Genomic DNA, 17111 nt, shown 5'->3' with positions numbered 1-17111 from the left:
ACCACGGTGAGGTGACTTGCCCAGAGCCCCCCAGTCAGCAGCCAGACCCAAAATTTGCCAGCAGGGCAGACAGAGCAGTGTCTTCCAAGCTGCTGCTCCAAGCATTGCTTCCCCACATTGGCTCCTTGCAGTCTCCAAAGCAGATTCTCAGCCTCTTTTTCGCCAACAGTCGGAAGTTTGGTCAGATTTGCCACCCATGTGCTACTGCCCACGTCAGAGAAACAGCCCAGCCTTGGTCATCTTGCCCAAACTTTCTCTGCAGGAGAGGTTTAGCATTACTAAACCTCAATACAAACTCAGGTAAGGTTATTAATGAGGGTTGTACCCATTTCATTCTATGGATGTAGAAAGGGCTACACCAGCACTCCTCCAGTCTCCTCAGGAGATAAAACTTGTGGATGCCTCATTTTCCTCCTCCTTTGCCTTCCCTTCCCAGCCCCAGACAGGAACAGCTTTCAGTACCTACTAACACGTCAGCAGGGATGGTGTCTTCAAACTCAAGGGATGTGCAATTTGAGAGCAAGACTTGAGGACAGATGAGTTCTTTCTCATCCAACCCTGCCCTGGCAGACAGACACACTACACACAACATGCCACCCCCTCAAGACACTGGGATTTACACTTGGCTTCACGGCAGGAGCTGGGAATTTGGCTTGTGGTGCCCCTGTGGCAGCACTCTGAAAGTCCATTCAGCTGTCCTTGCTGTCTCCCAAATCATTAATTCCACACATCACAGATTTGCTCTTCATGCACATTATTTTGAGCACCTCCCCTAATAACATCCTGAGACTGGGAGATGCAAATGTGTCCTGAGCTCACCTCTGCACGAGGGAGGGGGAAAGATCACAGCAGATTAAGTCAGTTCCTTGGCTTTTGACTTGGTTGGTTTAATACTCATCAGATTATGCAGATGGCTTTCCCACCCTTGGTCTCTCCTTGGCTATTGTAAGAGCAGGTGTTTCCTCAGTAAGGAGCCTGTGGGTTCCTAACCAGTAGGTAGGGATCAGTCAGGGGTAACTGGTAATTTCAAGGGTCTTCAGTTTTGATGCCTACTCTGCCCCCTGCAAATCATGCTGCTGTAAGATCTCTCATGAGATGCCTTCAAACCCAGAGGTACCCAAAAGTCACTTTATTAAAAGCACTGGAGACTTATAAACACTGATTATATTTATTTGAGGCACCTCAAATAAAATTATGGACTCTCTGATAATTTGAGGCCAATTTCTATCCCCCAAATCACTAATGCCACAAGGAAGCAACTTCTGATAAAGTCTGGGCAGGAATTTAGCTGCATGTCACACACAAATCAGATGGGGCTCAACTGATTTCTAAAGGCTGCAGTTTCAAGTGCAGGGAGTGATGTTTAACACTAACCAAGCTCATTTTCATAGCTTTGAATTTGGTTTTGAGAACGGTTTTAAGAGAGCAAGGTCAGTAAAGAATTAGGCATGGTTGACCTTTCTTTGCATTGGGGAGGACAGAATGACCTCTGGCCATCACTTTTTGTGGTCCCCTGAAAGCACAGAGGCAAATTTCAACTCAGACTATGTTGGTTTTGTGCAAGGTCCTGAGTTACAGAGTTTTGTTAGAAAGACTACAGGAGGAAGGAAAAGTGGTTGGTTACAGAGCTCACTCTGTGTTGGATTCCTGACTCAAGGAGCTCAGCCAGCTTTAAGACCTGACTGCAGTGAGGTCTGGACTCAGATAAGCTGAACTGTACTTCAGGAGGTACTTCAGCAAATTAACTGGGTGGCCTATCATGAAAAAGTTAACAATGCTTAGCTGCAATAAATAAGATCTATGAACAGGTTCCAGAGTACTTGGAGCAGCTGGTGGCTTGCACATCCAAATCAACAGGATGGGAATGGGTAGGTGCTTAACAGGAAAATGCTGGTGGTTGTGCCTCTCACAAGATACAATAATTACACCTTTACAGCAATGGAAAAAAAAAATGTTGGGCTTTTACATAAGAGAGATTTGGCACAGCAAGTGAAGTGTTTGGCATAACCACATGTCTGGGCAGACTCTGCTCGTGCCATCTTTCCCCAGAGGGGAAAGGTGGAGATACAGTGGAATTACCTTGTGTGACCCACAGGGCTGAACCCACACCACCTCATGGGAGGCAGAGCCAGGGAGAAACCAGACAGCCAAAATTTACAGGGAAAAGATCCTGCTTAGAGCAGATTTTCTCTCTTATCTCCTATTATTTGGCAACTCCTAGCACTTGTAGGGGTGGCAGCAGCCCCCTAAAAGCCCCTGTGCAGCAGCAGCCCTGCAGCCTGGGACATCAGGCTAAAAGGAAGCCCTGGGAAGGTGCTGGCACAAGGCCACATTCCATCCATGCTCACAACATGTCAGGAGCAGCACAGGGGGCAGGAGAGCTCAGGGAGGCAGGACTGTGGCTGAGGGCACACTGGAAGCACAAACCACAGCACAGCCAGCACCCAGACCTGTGGGATTCAGGAACCACTTCAAGCCTGACCCTGCAAAGGGCACAGCAGCTTTCCTCACTCTCACTAAGCTGGAAGGTCTCTGTGGCTCAGCACTTCACCACAGAGGGTTTTGCAGATTTATCACCTGCAAGATACAACTAATTGGTCAATCAAGGTAAATCTCTTTCTAAGGAAGATTTAAACACAGGCAGGAACAAACTCAAGCTCTGCACACTTTGTGGTTTCTCTACCTGAGTCAATTCCTTTTCCAGCTGTCTGTTAGAGAGAGGTGAAATAACAAGGGAGGTTCAGTGCTGCATATCTGGGGCTGGAGACTCTTGTCAGACTGATCAGATGTGTGTGTGCTGCCACTGTCTCAGTAACAACAGCTGGGAGAGCTGAGGGACTCAGTGCCCCCAGCCCTGGAGAAGCATCCTCTCCCTGCAGCAGAGCAGGATTGCAGCAAGAGAAATCCCACTGCACACGGACAAGGGGTGCAGGAGCATGGAAATCCTGTCCTCTGCCATCACACTTCCTAAAACAGCACAAAGAGAAATGGCAACCTAATCAAGAAGAGACATCTCTATGTTTACATTTAAGTTGGCCAAGGACTGAAAAAAATGTTGGTGAGCCCAAATTCAAGGTTTGCTAATGGGCACAGCAAAAGACTCCACAGACTCAGTCACAACTTCTGCAGGCTGGACAATTCTGCAAATTCAAAGCTGGCACAAATGCTGTCTGCTGGATGCCTTCTTTGTTATTCCATCTCTCTGTGTTTCTGGAATTACCATCACTTTAAGCTTCACAGAGGGACACAATCTACTCTTCCACTTCTGCTCACCTCTGGTTTAGCATTCAAATCCACACTTCGAGAACAACCAGAACTATAAATCCATTTCATCGCCTGGGTTTGAACCACAGTGACCCTTTCTAATCATCCTTCACGTCAGCATCACCAACTGCTCTGAAAGTGGGAAACAAACTGTGTGACAAGCTGATGTTCCTTCAGCCTGAACTTGCTTGGAACAGATCTCAGTGGCAGTAAATCTCAATTTCTGCTTGCCCAGCCATCAGAAAATGGAGCTGCCACAGCGTATGGAGCAAAAGACAAAAATCTCACTTGCTGAGAGCTGTTAAGAAGAAACCACCCAGCTAAAAGTGCAGCAGCCACAGGTCCATCCTGGACACACCACCCCAGTGACAAGCAGCAGGCTGAGGCTGTTAATCATTTCAGAACTGGATGATAATGCTGAATAATCTTAACCTGATACTCAGTGGCTTCAGCACAAGTCAGCCTGGGGCTGCTTCTGCTTGTATTCCTTCAAGAAACAAAACTGGTGGACAGAAACAGATATAAATGCTACTGAACAGATAAACTGCAAGAGGAAACAGGCAGCTATCCTACACCCTCTGGGAGAAAGTAAAATATAGAGAAAGTCAGGAAAATAAAGGAGGGATGAATAGAGTGAGGAGACAGAAGTGAAAGCTCTCTGTTTCATGCAGTTTGAAAACGTGATTGACCACAGGCTGCTGTTAAATGCTGGATCACACACAGACTACTTTTCTGAACTACAGGCTAAAGCATCATAACCCATCTCCTCCAAGGCTCTGCCTCCTGATTTCCCACATTTCCCCTTTTCCTTTCCAGCCTCCCTTCCCCAAAGCACAACTTCTCCAACAGTGACGCTCCTGACCACTCATCCTGTGACTCCAGCAAATGGTTTTGCCAATTTCAGGTTAACACAACTGTATTTCAGTTAAATTATTAAAAACCAACCAAACTAACTGAAATAAGAACAAAAACCTCCCCCTACACTCTGGCCCTGTCTCAAGTTTCAGCCAATCCATGCACAGCAGCAGCTTTTAGGTACATACAGTCAAACAGAATGTGGCAACACCCACGCAGGGTCCAGAACTCCTAATGGGATTATTGTACGTCTACACCCTCATTTTCTGCTTTTTAAAGGATGTGATCTGCACAGTAAAACATCTGAGTCCTGAAAAAGTCAGCCCTTCCTCTTTTTAATCAGCATATGCTGCTCTGTGTACTTTTACAGCATAAGGAAAAGCCTCAAACTCACTCCATTTGATTCAGCATACAGTGAATAAATGCCACAGAACCTTTCCACAACAGGTTCTGCCATGATTGTTTCTTTTTCTGCACTTTGATTTCCAAAAAGGAGAGATTATTGGACAAAAAGCTTTTTTGAAGAAAAATCTAAAAAAAGGAAAAGAAAAAGCCACAAGAGCTCAACTACTTCCCTGCTGGGCAGAGCATCTCCAGGCGTCTGCTGTACCTGCACAGAATTACAAAAACTCCCACTACGAGCCAGCCTGCTGACAGTTCTGACACCCCAGGCTGCAGGCTGCTTATCCCCCACTTGGAAAATGAGGATATCAATATTTCCACTGCCATCTGCAATTAAAGTCATTAGCCTTTTCCCACTCACGTATAGATTAACTCCTTCTCAGTGTTACGGTTCCACCAAATTTTAAAGAAAGAGGAAAAAAAAAGAAGCAAAAGCACAGAGGAACCTGTATTCACAGGGTGTTTCAAATACCATCACTGGGGTTTCTGGAAACAACTTCTTGACTAAGTATAACACTCCTTGTCACTGGAAGAAAGTGCAAAGCTAAATCTGCCATCTGCTCTATCCCTTTGCCCACACTGCAGCAGTCTTTAAAAACATTTCTAAAAGATAAACCACAGCACCCAAAAGGTCCTTAGTGACACCTGTTAGGGAGGGGGTTAGACACAGTCAAATTCCACCTCCAGTTGAGTTTAAGAGGCTACAGAAACAAGGAGGTCACCTCCTCTTTATGAAACTTAGTACAGAAAGCACTCTGAGCAAAGTATAAAATACAGAGCCCTTGCAAATAGCACTTAATTCCTCTGTATTACCTATTTAAAAGGTTGTTTCCTGCTCTGTGGAGCTAAGAATCTACACTGCAATTTTCCCTTACACCACCAGTTCTGCAAGGCCATATATCAGCATTATTAATATGATTTACAAGTGCTACAGATGTTCTCCTTAGGGGCAGCTCCATGTAAACATCGACAGACTTCTAATAAACAGACCCAGACCCATCTGTTAACTTGTTTGAAGCCTTTCACTGTACAGAGCAGAACCAAAGTGATTCATTAGAGAAAATATCTTCATCAACAACCTCCCCTGCACACTTCTTGTGCCCCAACATTTTCTCCTACTTAACTTTTGAATTTGTTTTCATGTATTTAAATGATTCAAGTTACTATTTTGAAAGAGAACAGATTCATTTCAGGATACAAAACATTACAAGTGTAGTAAAAACGGATGAGCTGCCACTGGTTTAAATCACATTCTGGGTTTACAACTACAGCACTGCACCTTTCCCATGCAAAGTCCACCTAAAATCAATACACGACAATCAAGTCGGTTTAAGGGGATGAAGGATGAAATTAAAGGGATTGAATTACCCTGACATAAATATACTGCTTGTTAGCTGAGCCACAGTAACGTTAGACCTGCTAATGGGGCAGGGTAAGAGCCCCCACACACCAAGGGAATTATTGCAGCTCTGCAGGCAGAGCAACCACTTGTTTCACCAGTCACCCTCCCATTTAAGACCACCACTCATCCCCTGTGCACACTCCCACTAGCTTGGCTTTATCTGTTCCCAAAGCAATTGAAGTGCCCTGTGTTTGAACAAGCACATTGTCCCGGAATAACTCCATGTGTTAACTTAAAGCAAACACAGCCACACAAGTACAAAAGGCTCAATGGGGACTACTACTTCCGATGAGAAGTGATTTTGCCAAGGTTGGGTAGATCCATAAACTCGCTCAGCTATGCAAGGAAGTTCCAGGTCAGCTGAGGTGTGAACAAACTGTGGTAGTTAAGCTGCTGTCACTCCCTCAGAGAGCATCAAAGCAGTTTCTGAGTTTCTGCATTTGAATTAAATCCCCAGTCTGCGAGAAAAGGAAAAATTTGGGTCTTAAAGTCTCTCACCCCTCCCTATGCAGGGAGCAGAGGCTGCTGATTCAGGAAAAAGGGGGAAAGTGCTGCCTACTGCCTCAGACCCCAGGGAACAGTGCTGAGGGCAGATGGACAGGAGGACAGGCTCCTGCCAGGAGGAGCACAACTCCTGCTGAGAGCACCCACGGCTTGGAGCACACAAGCCCTAAGCTGCTCAGAGCTCCTGCATATGGATGAAGCTCAAGCGCAAGGAAACATGACCATGACAGTGTGGACACAAGTATCCCAGTTGATTCCCATGTGGCTTGTTTCTGCCCAGGAAAGGAATATACTTTCAGCACACTGGCTGATCCATAATACTCCCACTCAGGCAAGCGCTTCCTCCCGAGGAAACCTGAAGGAACATTCCCTCTCTTTTCATTGAAGAGCTGCACTTCAACATTATTTCACAGATCCTGAGCAGGGCTGTAGCAGCAAGAGAAAAGCTGTAAAAAGCAGTGCTTTCCAGGAAGGAACAGCAAAAAGCAATGCTTTCCAGGAAGGAACAGCATTCTCCACTAAACTCAGACAATTCTTACACACGTGTGCTCAGTTTATCACTTTCACTACAGCTCACAGCACAACACTGGTCCTAAACCAGCCTTGGTAAGCAAAAAGGCAACTACATCTTACAGCCCCTCCCAGCAAAAAGCTCTGGACTGCAAATTCTGCACTTGCTTATAGCCAAACCAATGGACTGGGGCAGTTTCAGAAAACAGATTTATCTCAGCATGGCCATATCGATGGGTTTTGAGAAAGGGAGACCCCCAACCAGGCACCCTCTGTGATGTTACACAAGGAGGAGCTGAGCACTTGAAAAGACAAAGCACCAGAAGGAGAAACCTGCATTTTCTTCAATACAGGTGGGCTTTGGTTACAGTCACAATGAAGAACATCTCAGCCTGTACATCTGGGCAGGGCATGCTCTATACGCATGTCACAGCAGCTGTGTCAGGAAAGTTCTCCAAGTGTAAACTTCAAGAGTGGAACAGCAATCCTTTCCTGTCCCTGCTTCTCTCTTTTTAAAGGAAAGGCAGGAGCAAACAGGATCATTCCCAAAGCGGACTGGTGTCAATCACATCCAAGCCTAAATCTCAAAGTTTGACAGTAAATGGGATCAGTGCAGACAGGGAAATTTGTTCCAGATTGGTCCCTCAAGCACAGAAATTTCACCTCAAATTGTCTTTGCTACACCTGTTGCAATGCTGGTGGAGAGCAGAAAGCCCTGCTCCCAGGAAAGAGGGGGAAAACTCCACTGACCAGGTTATCCATGCTGCTGAAACACCTCCAAATATGACAACATCTGCTGAAAAGAGACCAAGGCCTGGAAAGGTGCAAAAAGAACCCAAAATAGAGGTAAGTCATTTCTTCAGTCAGTATCTTATCAAGAAGAAGGGAAAAGGACTACTAGAAAACACAGCACATCACAGAGAATTCCTGCACTGCTCTCCAGAAGGATTTACCTCCTTCCAACACTGGCTTTAGCAACAAGTGGGTTAAAGAGTTTGTGTGCCACAGGAAGTTTTTCACCTCCAACAAGAACTAGTGATTGACAAAACAACCCTGATGTCGCAGTAAGATCCCATGGAATGAAAAGCAGGAGATGCACAGATCCTTCCAAAAATGTCCTGACAGCTCAGTGAGCAGCAGGGCACACAATGGCTCCCTCCCAACTCCCAGAACTCCGCTGCTTACAACGGGCTCCTGGGCTATTACTAAAGAATAATGTGGCAAATGGAAATAAAACAAAACAAAACTCAAGAAAACCAACACAACAAAACAAAACATATGGCTCATGGTAATGATTGGGAAACCCACTGAGGATTAATGAATTTTGCAAATTAGCAAAGAAGGAGCAACCAGGATTAAAGAGAAAAACAATCAACAACGTCGAGATGCAAAACACTCTTTGTTCATTTATTTAGCAAAGTGTAGTTCTGTCTGTGCTGAAAGCACCTGATAGCTTACCAAAGTAGATAGAGTAATATATTTTGTAAAAGTAATTAAGCCTTTGAAATATGAGACCTCAGTACATCACTCAGCTGCTGCCGAGGAGAGGGATTTGACTCCCGAGTTGTTTGTGCTGTCAACAAGAGCGATCAGGCTCCCAGATTACTCCCCGGAGGAGGAGTGAGATTCTAGGAGTGCAGCAGGGCTTGGCTGGAAACCCACACCCCACTGCACAAGTGCCTCCCCTCGAAGGGAAATGGTAAATATTAAACAGCACCATTCACAACGGGCACCAAGATGTGCCTGGGAAAACTCTAGGAAGCCCCAGCCCAGTGCTGCCTTCAGCCTCACAGGGAGAGACCCTGAGGCCAGGCAGGCTGGAGCCCTGGCCTGCAAGTGGGGTTTGGGGATATCAAACACCCCCATTAGACTCACTCCATCTTAAGAGATGGGTTTTAAACACACAGTTCTTATCTCAGTCAAGAAGCCTTTTGCAAGATTATTAAGAGCTGTCATTTAAGTCGTTGTACACAGCAGTGCAAAGAAACAAGCCCACAAACATTTGCATTTGCAGACACTGACTAATAACAGAATCAGCCTTCTTTAAAGACAGATAGTGCAAGGGCAAGGCTGCCCAGCACACTTACTGAGCTGGAACCCACACTTCAACATGCTTTTCCTCTAAATACTTTTTAAATGACAAGAACTGAAGTTTTTGTAAGCAGTTCAATGCTTAAACGACACCAGTTTTATTTCCAGAAGCCTGGTTTTTATTTGAAGATAACAGAACACTCCAGAGTCAGCTTTGAAAACAACCCTCAGACACTCCACATTGCACGTGCATTCTTTCTTAATTTAAACTCTGCATGCATAGGTCAGTACAAGTAAAAAGCCTTTTGCTGCAATAGCTACTGTCTCAGCACTGAAGAGACAATATTGCAATCAAGCTTGTGCTGAACATTGTATAAGACTGTTACCCCCTGCCCAACCCTTTTATTAAACATTGTCTCAAAACACTAAATAAGCATGAGTGAGTATTTTTATCCAGCGCAGACTAAAGAAGAAAGAAATACACAATCTTAGCATTTCTTCTTTCCAAAAAGGAAGGCTTTGAGGTCTGGAGTTACTCTGTTTCAGCAGGAGCCTCCCAGGGCATTATTAAAAACTCCCCAAACTTCTGTGCTAAAAAAAAAATGAGACACCCAGCAGTCTGCCAGCGCTGTGATCTGGAGATCAGGAGGCAGGACCTGCATTCACAGAACACTCAGGCACTTAGGGAGTTGTAAGCAATACAGATCGTGGCTTTTTCTGCTTGTAAAGCAACCAAACTGCTTTGGGGACTTCTTGTTTGTTTTGATCGATGCATATTTAATCTGCACTTGTCACCCAGATCCTGCAGCACATATGGCAGTCACCAAGTCCCCTCTAATACCTTGGCTTAGCACTGTGTGAATTAAAGACAACAGTTTCAGCTTTAAAACTAAACTTCCAGTTTCATATAGACACACCCCCCCGCAGTACACTCACACTGTACACATTAAAAATATTAACAAGCATATTAAAAACGTGCTTCTCTATTCCCAGCAAGGAACAGCAGGTGTGCTTTGTTAATTATGTCAGCTCCTAACCTATTATTTACCAGTGTCAGGGAACTTAAGATGTTAAAAAAACCCAAACCCGACATATAAAAGTTTGAAATATTAGTGAAGCCATTTGCTCATCCAAACAAGTTTATTTTAGTAACTTTTGGCCTCTGAAGAAATCAACCGAAAAAAATATCCACACTCTGGGACTGTCACAGAACATTTGTCCCGAACCTGACAGAACGCATTCTCCACGTTGTCAAAAGCCAATTGTGGAGGAAAACACGTTCTGAATTAACACCCTGCGAGACCCAACCACGTAAAGACACACACAGCCCCGCGACCTGAACACTACAGCTTTGTTTGAAAGTGAAACCAAGCAGGCTACAAATAATGCTCTATCCCCAGCGCCCAGGGAGGCGGCCAAACCCAAACAACAAGTATAAACGGAGGAGAAGGACGGCTGAGTTTTGAAGTTTTACATTTTATTATCGGTAGCATTATTTATAGCGCGACACTTCTATATATAAATCTGCGATCTGCGTTTCTTTTTACACCTAGAAAGCATATCGAGTTTAGGCGGCGAACCCTCGGGTTTCCATTTATTTGCGAAAGTTTGGTAAACACCGGATATTTACACGAGCGGAGCAGCTGGGTACACACACACACAACACAGACACAAATAAATGCATGCGGACACGGACAACAGGCGAAAGGCGCACTTTGCAGCCCATCGCCCGCTGCCTGCCCAGACCTTTCCCGGCTCGCGGGCCGGCGGCGGGCCCGGGGAAATGGCCGGGGAAATGGCCGGGCCGGGCGGGCGCTGGCCCAGGGCTGGGGCGGCCGCCGGGCTCCGCTCCGCGCCCGACACGACCGGGACCCGGGGCTGGAAGCTGCCTAGTCCCCCCTCCCTTTCTCCTCCGCGCTATTTTTTAAATAATTTTTTTTTTCTTCCCTCCCTCTTTTTTTTTTTTTTTTTTTTCTCCTCTTTCTTTTTTTCCCCTTGTTTTCAAGAGCGCCTGCCTGCAAGCCCTCCTTTTTCCTCGCCCCTAATTTTCCCCTTCAAAAGATGGCGGGCACAGAGAGAGCGAGCGAGGGAAAGCGAGCCGAGAGAGAGAGAGAGAGGGGGAAGAAGAAGAAAAAGCCAAAAAAAAAAAAAAAAAAAAAAAAAAAAAAAAAAAAAAAAAAAAGAAGAGAAAGAAAAGGCCGTCCTGCGTTGGGGCGCGGGGCTCGGCGGGGCCGCGGCTGCGCCCGGCCGGGGCGTCTTCGGGCGCTCGGCGAGAAGGGGAGGGGGAGCAGAAGATGGAGAAGAAGCGGCAGAAGAAGAAAAGGGTGGGCAGGAGCGGCGGGGCCGGGAGGAAATCAATGGCCAGGCTGCAGCCAGCCCCGCCGCGCTTTGTTACAATTGTGGCGGCGCACAAAGGCTGCGGGGCCGAGGGGAGCGACGCGGGGCTCTCGCAACAAGAAGGAGCAGAGGAAGAGAGAAGGGAGAAAAAAAAAATAAAAAAATCAGCATTGGCCTTTCCCAAGTGGGTTTTGCTTTCCTCCCCCTTCTTCCCCGGCCCCCCTCCCTCCAGAAACCATGGCCCAGTGCTAGCAATGCACACCCAAGCATCTAACAAATAAAGGGAAAGATTAAATAGATTACTTTGCCCCGGCAGCTCCAGCAACGTTTGCCTTACAGTCCCTCCAGTTGCTCTTCTTTTTATCCTCGGCAAGGCAGTATAATAGATGCGCTACAGCGCCCGAGCGCTCATGCGCCGGGCCGCAAGGCCGTGTGGGCACCGTAGTCCCGGGCCTGGCCGGGCGAGACGCGGCGGCCTCAGCCCGAACTACAAATCCCATAAGGCCGCGGGCGCCCCCCGGCCCCCCGCGCCCTCCCCGGAGCGGCGGGCAGGGGACGGGAACGGCAGGGGTGATGGCCCGGTCAGCGGGCAGCGGGGCCGCCCCGCGCCGTGTCCCCCCGCGGGAAGCGCCCGCCGGGGCCCGGGGACGGGGCAGCGGCCGCACGGAGCCGGGCCGGGGCGGCGGCGGGCGGGTGTCCCCCGGACAGACATGGCCGGGGAAAATCCCGGCTTCCCCCGTCCGCCCGCGTCGCGCCTGCCGAGGGGGGCGAGCAAAGCCTGAAAAGTGCGGCTGCAAACGCGAGTGGGAGCCACGGGAGGCCGAGCTGGAAATCACAACCGCTCTCGCCCCCTTTTTGTGCGTGTCTGTGGGGTTTTTTTGTTGTTTTTTTTTTTTTTTTTTTTTTTTTTTTTTAATCGCGGTTTGTATTGGGTAATGCGCTCTCGCATTTATTACGCAACAACTAATACGAGCTGCAATAAAAATAGCCCGCCGCCGATGCACGCTGGAGTAGTGAGCGGCCAAAAAAAAAATAAAATCCATCAAGAAAACCCACAGCCCGATGCAGTTTGCACTGGTTGGTGCATTTCATAACACTGTCAACTGCTGAAAACAACAGAAATTAATCTAATGTATACAATAAAAACAATGTGAATTTTACCAGCACACCACCATAAAAGCATCAACAAACATCAGCGCTGTTAAAAACACTTCCAAGTAACAGACCCACACAGCCCATGTCCTAAAGCAAATCCACAACTGCAAACAGAAGTTAAAACAAAACAAAATTTGTTATAAGCCAAAATATGACTGAATTGCCGCAGAAAAAAAATATAATAGAACTACTGGAAAATAAATGAGGGGAAGGTTTGAGTGCCAATATGGAATAAGGCAGAGTGAGAGGATTTCTCTGTGGACATGTGTGCCAGCAGAGGCTGCCACGCTGCTGCTTCAGACAGCCACATGCTGATGCCAATTAATAAGTCAGTTTATTGTAACCATAAAGTGAAGGCAGTTTTACTAAAAGACCTTATTTCCAGAACATTAGCTTTAGAAAAACACGACCAACGGGACTGAAATTTCTCCAGAGGTATGATATAATCAGAAAGACTGTACAGGCTTTAGAGAATTCCATTGAGCCATGCTTGCAGCTGCCTCAGGATGGAACCAAAATTGTGCACATGCCTTAGCCAATCTCCCCCAAAAAAGGGCTTTTTGGCACTCAGCTTCAAGGGTTGGGCAAATTCAGGAACCAGAAACTTGCTCACCACTTTTGGATACATTTACTAAGGCAGCATTTGGTGTATCTGCACCAACTCTCTCTGTGTGAGACTTGCCTCCTGCCAGCTGACCCCTTTGACTTGACCATCAGGTGTACCCCAAAGTCACCTCCCCACATGGTCTCTGCAGGGGCACAAAGCATGCAAGCAGTAAGAAAAAAGTAAATTCTAGGAATTCTTAAGGAGAACCACCACACTTCACTGTGGTGCCCACAAACCTAGTTGCCAAAAAGAGCGGAAATTCCTTTGAAACACCACCTGAACTCTGCCCTGCCCACAAGTGACCTGAAGTCCAGAGCCCTGGGAGTAGGGGGAAGGACTGGATTTTGAGCACTTTTTGCCATTGTTCTGCTCTAAACCCATTTTCAAGGCAATCTAAAAGACCACAAGTGTATCAAAGCATCTGAGAGCTGAAGGGAACCAGGGCAGTTCTCCAGGATGTACCTGAGCCACACGGATAACCAGAGTAGGAATTCCTGAATGCCCTAAAACATACACAGACACCAAATCCATGAGCATGACCGAAGAGCCCCTAAATGAAAACTGCTGCAGCTCTAGGCATAGGGGCTGGGAAAAGTTGGCAGCTGAAGCTTTCCAAGGGAGGGGACAGGGAGAAATGGGCTGAGTGTTCATTATGAGCACTTGGAGAAATGGACTCCTTGCACTCTAAAGACTCCTTTTCAGCTAAATCATAATCTGAAAGCTTGGCTGTTGAAAGTATTTATATTTTAGTTGAAGACAAAGTCATGCAACAAAAGAAGTGTTGGCTGCAATTTAAGACTTGGCAGAGCCACAAGGAACTGAACAGGGGTCTCCTAATGCAAAGTGTTCAGCAACCCCAGCAACAGACACAGAGTGCAACAGCAGAGGAAAGAGAAACTGGGGAGTGCAGGCAGAAAGGCAGCGACAAGAGAAGCCAGAGAGCAGAAACTCTGAGAGCATAAAACTCTCCAAGCTAGCAGAGCACTCACCTCACAGTGAACATGCACAAGTTCAGTATTGGAGTTTGATCCTCTCTGCAAATCCACTGTCAGGAGCATGACGATGGAGGGTGCATCAAAACTGCAACCCAAAAGGAGTCTCCAATTACACCTTATCCTGCCTTATCTCACCCAGGGTGGGTGTAAGAGAGTTCCATCCCAAATTGTCATGTTCGTTATGCAGCAGGCTGAGCAGGCAAAACAATTCACGTGGGAAACTGTCCCCAGAGATTTCACCACTATCAGCTTTCAACCTGGAACACAGCAATCACTCACACACCTACCTGTAGGTCTGCAGACTTGTGCTTGAAGAACCCCAGCGCATCCTCCAAGGGATTAGGAAAGCAAACGTATTTTGGGATCCCTAAAGCCTTCTTTATGCAAGACAGTGAGTTTAGATAATGGTTTAGCCAAACAGGCACAGGCTGACTCAGTTTGAATAAGCCCCTTAGGAGGTACAGTGAAATCAAATCAGAACAATTTAAGCTCGAGTTACCAAAGCCAAAGTAAAAGCACTTCAACCGAGGAAAAGAGAGTCATAATCTTTAAATTAAATTCTGAACTGATTTTGTCACACAGTTTCATACACAAGATGTAACAGGCTGCCTCTTCTGAGACACCTTTAACAGCAGCTTTTCCACAAAACACAAACCTACAGCAGCAGCTCTTTACTTCCTCTTGCTCCCCAAGCTCACGGGAGCATCCTAGAGTCACTCAAAGCTTCTCAATTGGCCTCTGTGGTCTTTCATGCTGCACCTCCAGTTACCCAATTAGTGCCTTGTTAATGAACCCCTGCCATGTATTTATTCCTGGCTGTTGCAGTACTTTTAACCTGTAATGCCCAGTGGTACCTACATCCCTCTCAGAAGTTCTGTGCACAGGCTTCAATGAGAAAAATGTTCTTTGTGCAAAACCAGAGTGGTTTTCAGGGCTGTTAAGTACTGGCACTTTTTGCCTCTCTGCTCATGGAGTGTTGAGTGGTTTGAAACCAAGAGTGGATGGAAGCAGAAAAGGAGATACTTTATAGGACAGATCAGTTTTGGGAGGATGGGCCTCACTCAGTGGATTGTGTGACCACCCAACAGTATTTAGCAGGAATCAGGGACTGCTGGGAACACCATTTTTTCTGATCTTTGAAATAGGTACTTCCTGCAAGCTTCTGATTTTCACCTGTGCCTGTTCCACCATCAAATCCACAGTTCCCCACTGCCAGGGGAGATTATATGAGTCAGATCACTCTGGTGTCAGACAGAAGGGTGTTGAACACAAGGGGATAAATGCTCTTATTACAACAGAGAGTCATCTTTTCCAATGATCATCTTCAGTGTAGTGGCAGGATTTCCTCGATTGAGTAAGTGTTATTCAGTAAGTTAAGGATGACAGGATTAGGGCAGAGGTTTGAAACAATAATTGCAGTTTGTTCTTCTGTAGTACCTTTCATCTGTGGAATTCACAACAATGCAATAATCTTCCTAACAGCTTTTGCAGGTAAGGAAATATTATGACTCCTGTTTTTCAGCTGAGGAAGCTGAGAGGGAACATGATGATGCAGAGAATCATGGGCAGAGGCAGAGTTGGGATTCAGCTCTTCTGACTCATTCTTTGTAGTTCTGAGAGCCTGGACACACCAGTTGGTGAGGCCACCCTGTCTCCTCACTCTTGGGAATGTCAGTGCCTGCAGGGCTTTTGGATCTTCAGTGTTCCCTCTTCATCTGGAAAAGGGTGAGCAAAGCCCCCAGACTGGGAAGCCAGGAGCCAGGATGTCTACAAGCCCCCAAAGGCACAGCATTGTGCTGTTTGAAGGGAAGACAGGAAAGAATTGAGCAAACCAACACCTGAAGGATCTTGTAAGTGTTCATCTGCACAGAGGAGTTTTGTTTGTTGTCTGAATGGTGGCCTAGAGTCAGCCAATACCCAGTGGAGGGTCCAGAGTAGATTTAAATAAAGTTCTTCCAGATTGCAAGTTCTCAAACCAGTGAAGTTCAGACAGAGTGCTTCCACTGCAATGGACAGGCAGGGCATGAAGAGCCCACAGAATCTTCTGTCTGACTATGATGTGTCATACCAGGAGAGAGCAGAAAGCTTTATTTGGAGGAGCTGGAGACTGGGGAACATTGGGCTAAGATTTATATGCATGGAAAAAGCAAAGGCCTAAACTGTTGTGAGAAAGAAGAAAAGGACATGACCACAGAATTTAGGACTGGAAAAGAAACTGCCCAGCCAACATGGCTACGTATCTTTGGCCATAGTTAAAAACGTTCCTTTTGAAATCATCTGCATCTGAATGGTTTTGTTGGACATTCAGTGTGATGTGGGGAGCCAGCACCTGCTGTGACTACAGTGATTTGCACAGGTAAGCAAGGCTGTGAATAGTGTGTGCTACTGAGCTGGCAGTTGAAACCAAGAGACACTGGAACATGCCAGACTTCAGCAGGCCAAAGCCCTAAAGGATCCCTCTGTGTTTCCCTACTTCTCCTCCTGCCCCCTCACAAAGACTGGAGAGAATGGCACGGAGATCCTCTAACCAAACAGTAACGCCTTAAAACATCTTGATCTGTAAATGACAATGAGCAATAAATAGATTTCACTGAAACTATTTCAGGGGTGCGAGTGAATTGCATTGAACTGCCCGCTCACTGTGGCTGCAGCCAAAGAACAAAGCTCCTGATTCACACAAGTGCTGAGAACCTGCTGCTCCAGTTGAAGTGGCTGGGAGAGGCAGGCTGTCATCACGTCTGGCAGTCAGAACGTGTGTGACTCAGGCTGAGGCTCTCAGATCAGCAGCCTCTGTGCATTAACTTGGCTGGGGCTGGCATTGGGGGGAATTTGTGCTGAATGATGCCCTCACAGCACATTGCAGGATTCCAGCCCTGTGGGAAGTCTGCCCTGCTCTTCAAAATCATGTTTCTTACCAGGTCTTGACTAACAAGGGTTTGACATGTGCAGTGTTCAATGATCTTACATTGAAATGAGTTCTTCAACTTCTACAGGCCCCTCATGCCTGGACTAAGTGTTTGTACACATCTCTTGCTGGGAAGGATGATTC

At 46.6% G+C, this 17111-nt stretch overlaps 1 protein-coding gene across 1 annotated transcript in view; it reads right to left on the bottom strand.

Moving 5' to 3' along the window:
- The window catches only part of BRD3 (bromodomain containing 3), a 37644-nt gene extending 25173 nt beyond the window's left edge, over positions 1-12471 (bottom strand). The window contains exon 1 of the mRNA XM_083875700.1: positions 11609-12471. The gene's annotated coding sequence lies outside the window, so the exon portion shown is untranslated. The remainder of the gene's footprint in view (positions 1-11608) is intronic.
- Positions 12472-17111: the final 4640 nt, after the last annotated feature.

The sequence above is a fragment of the Zosterops lateralis genome, assembly GCF_965231275.1.
Source record: "Zosterops lateralis genome assembly, chromosome: 20".
In the NCBI taxonomy this organism is placed as follows: domain Eukaryota; kingdom Metazoa; phylum Chordata; class Aves; order Passeriformes; family Zosteropidae; genus Zosterops; species Zosterops lateralis.
The sequence above is the reverse complement of the archived record's forward strand: the minus strand, read 5'-3'. Positions and strand labels throughout refer to the sequence as shown.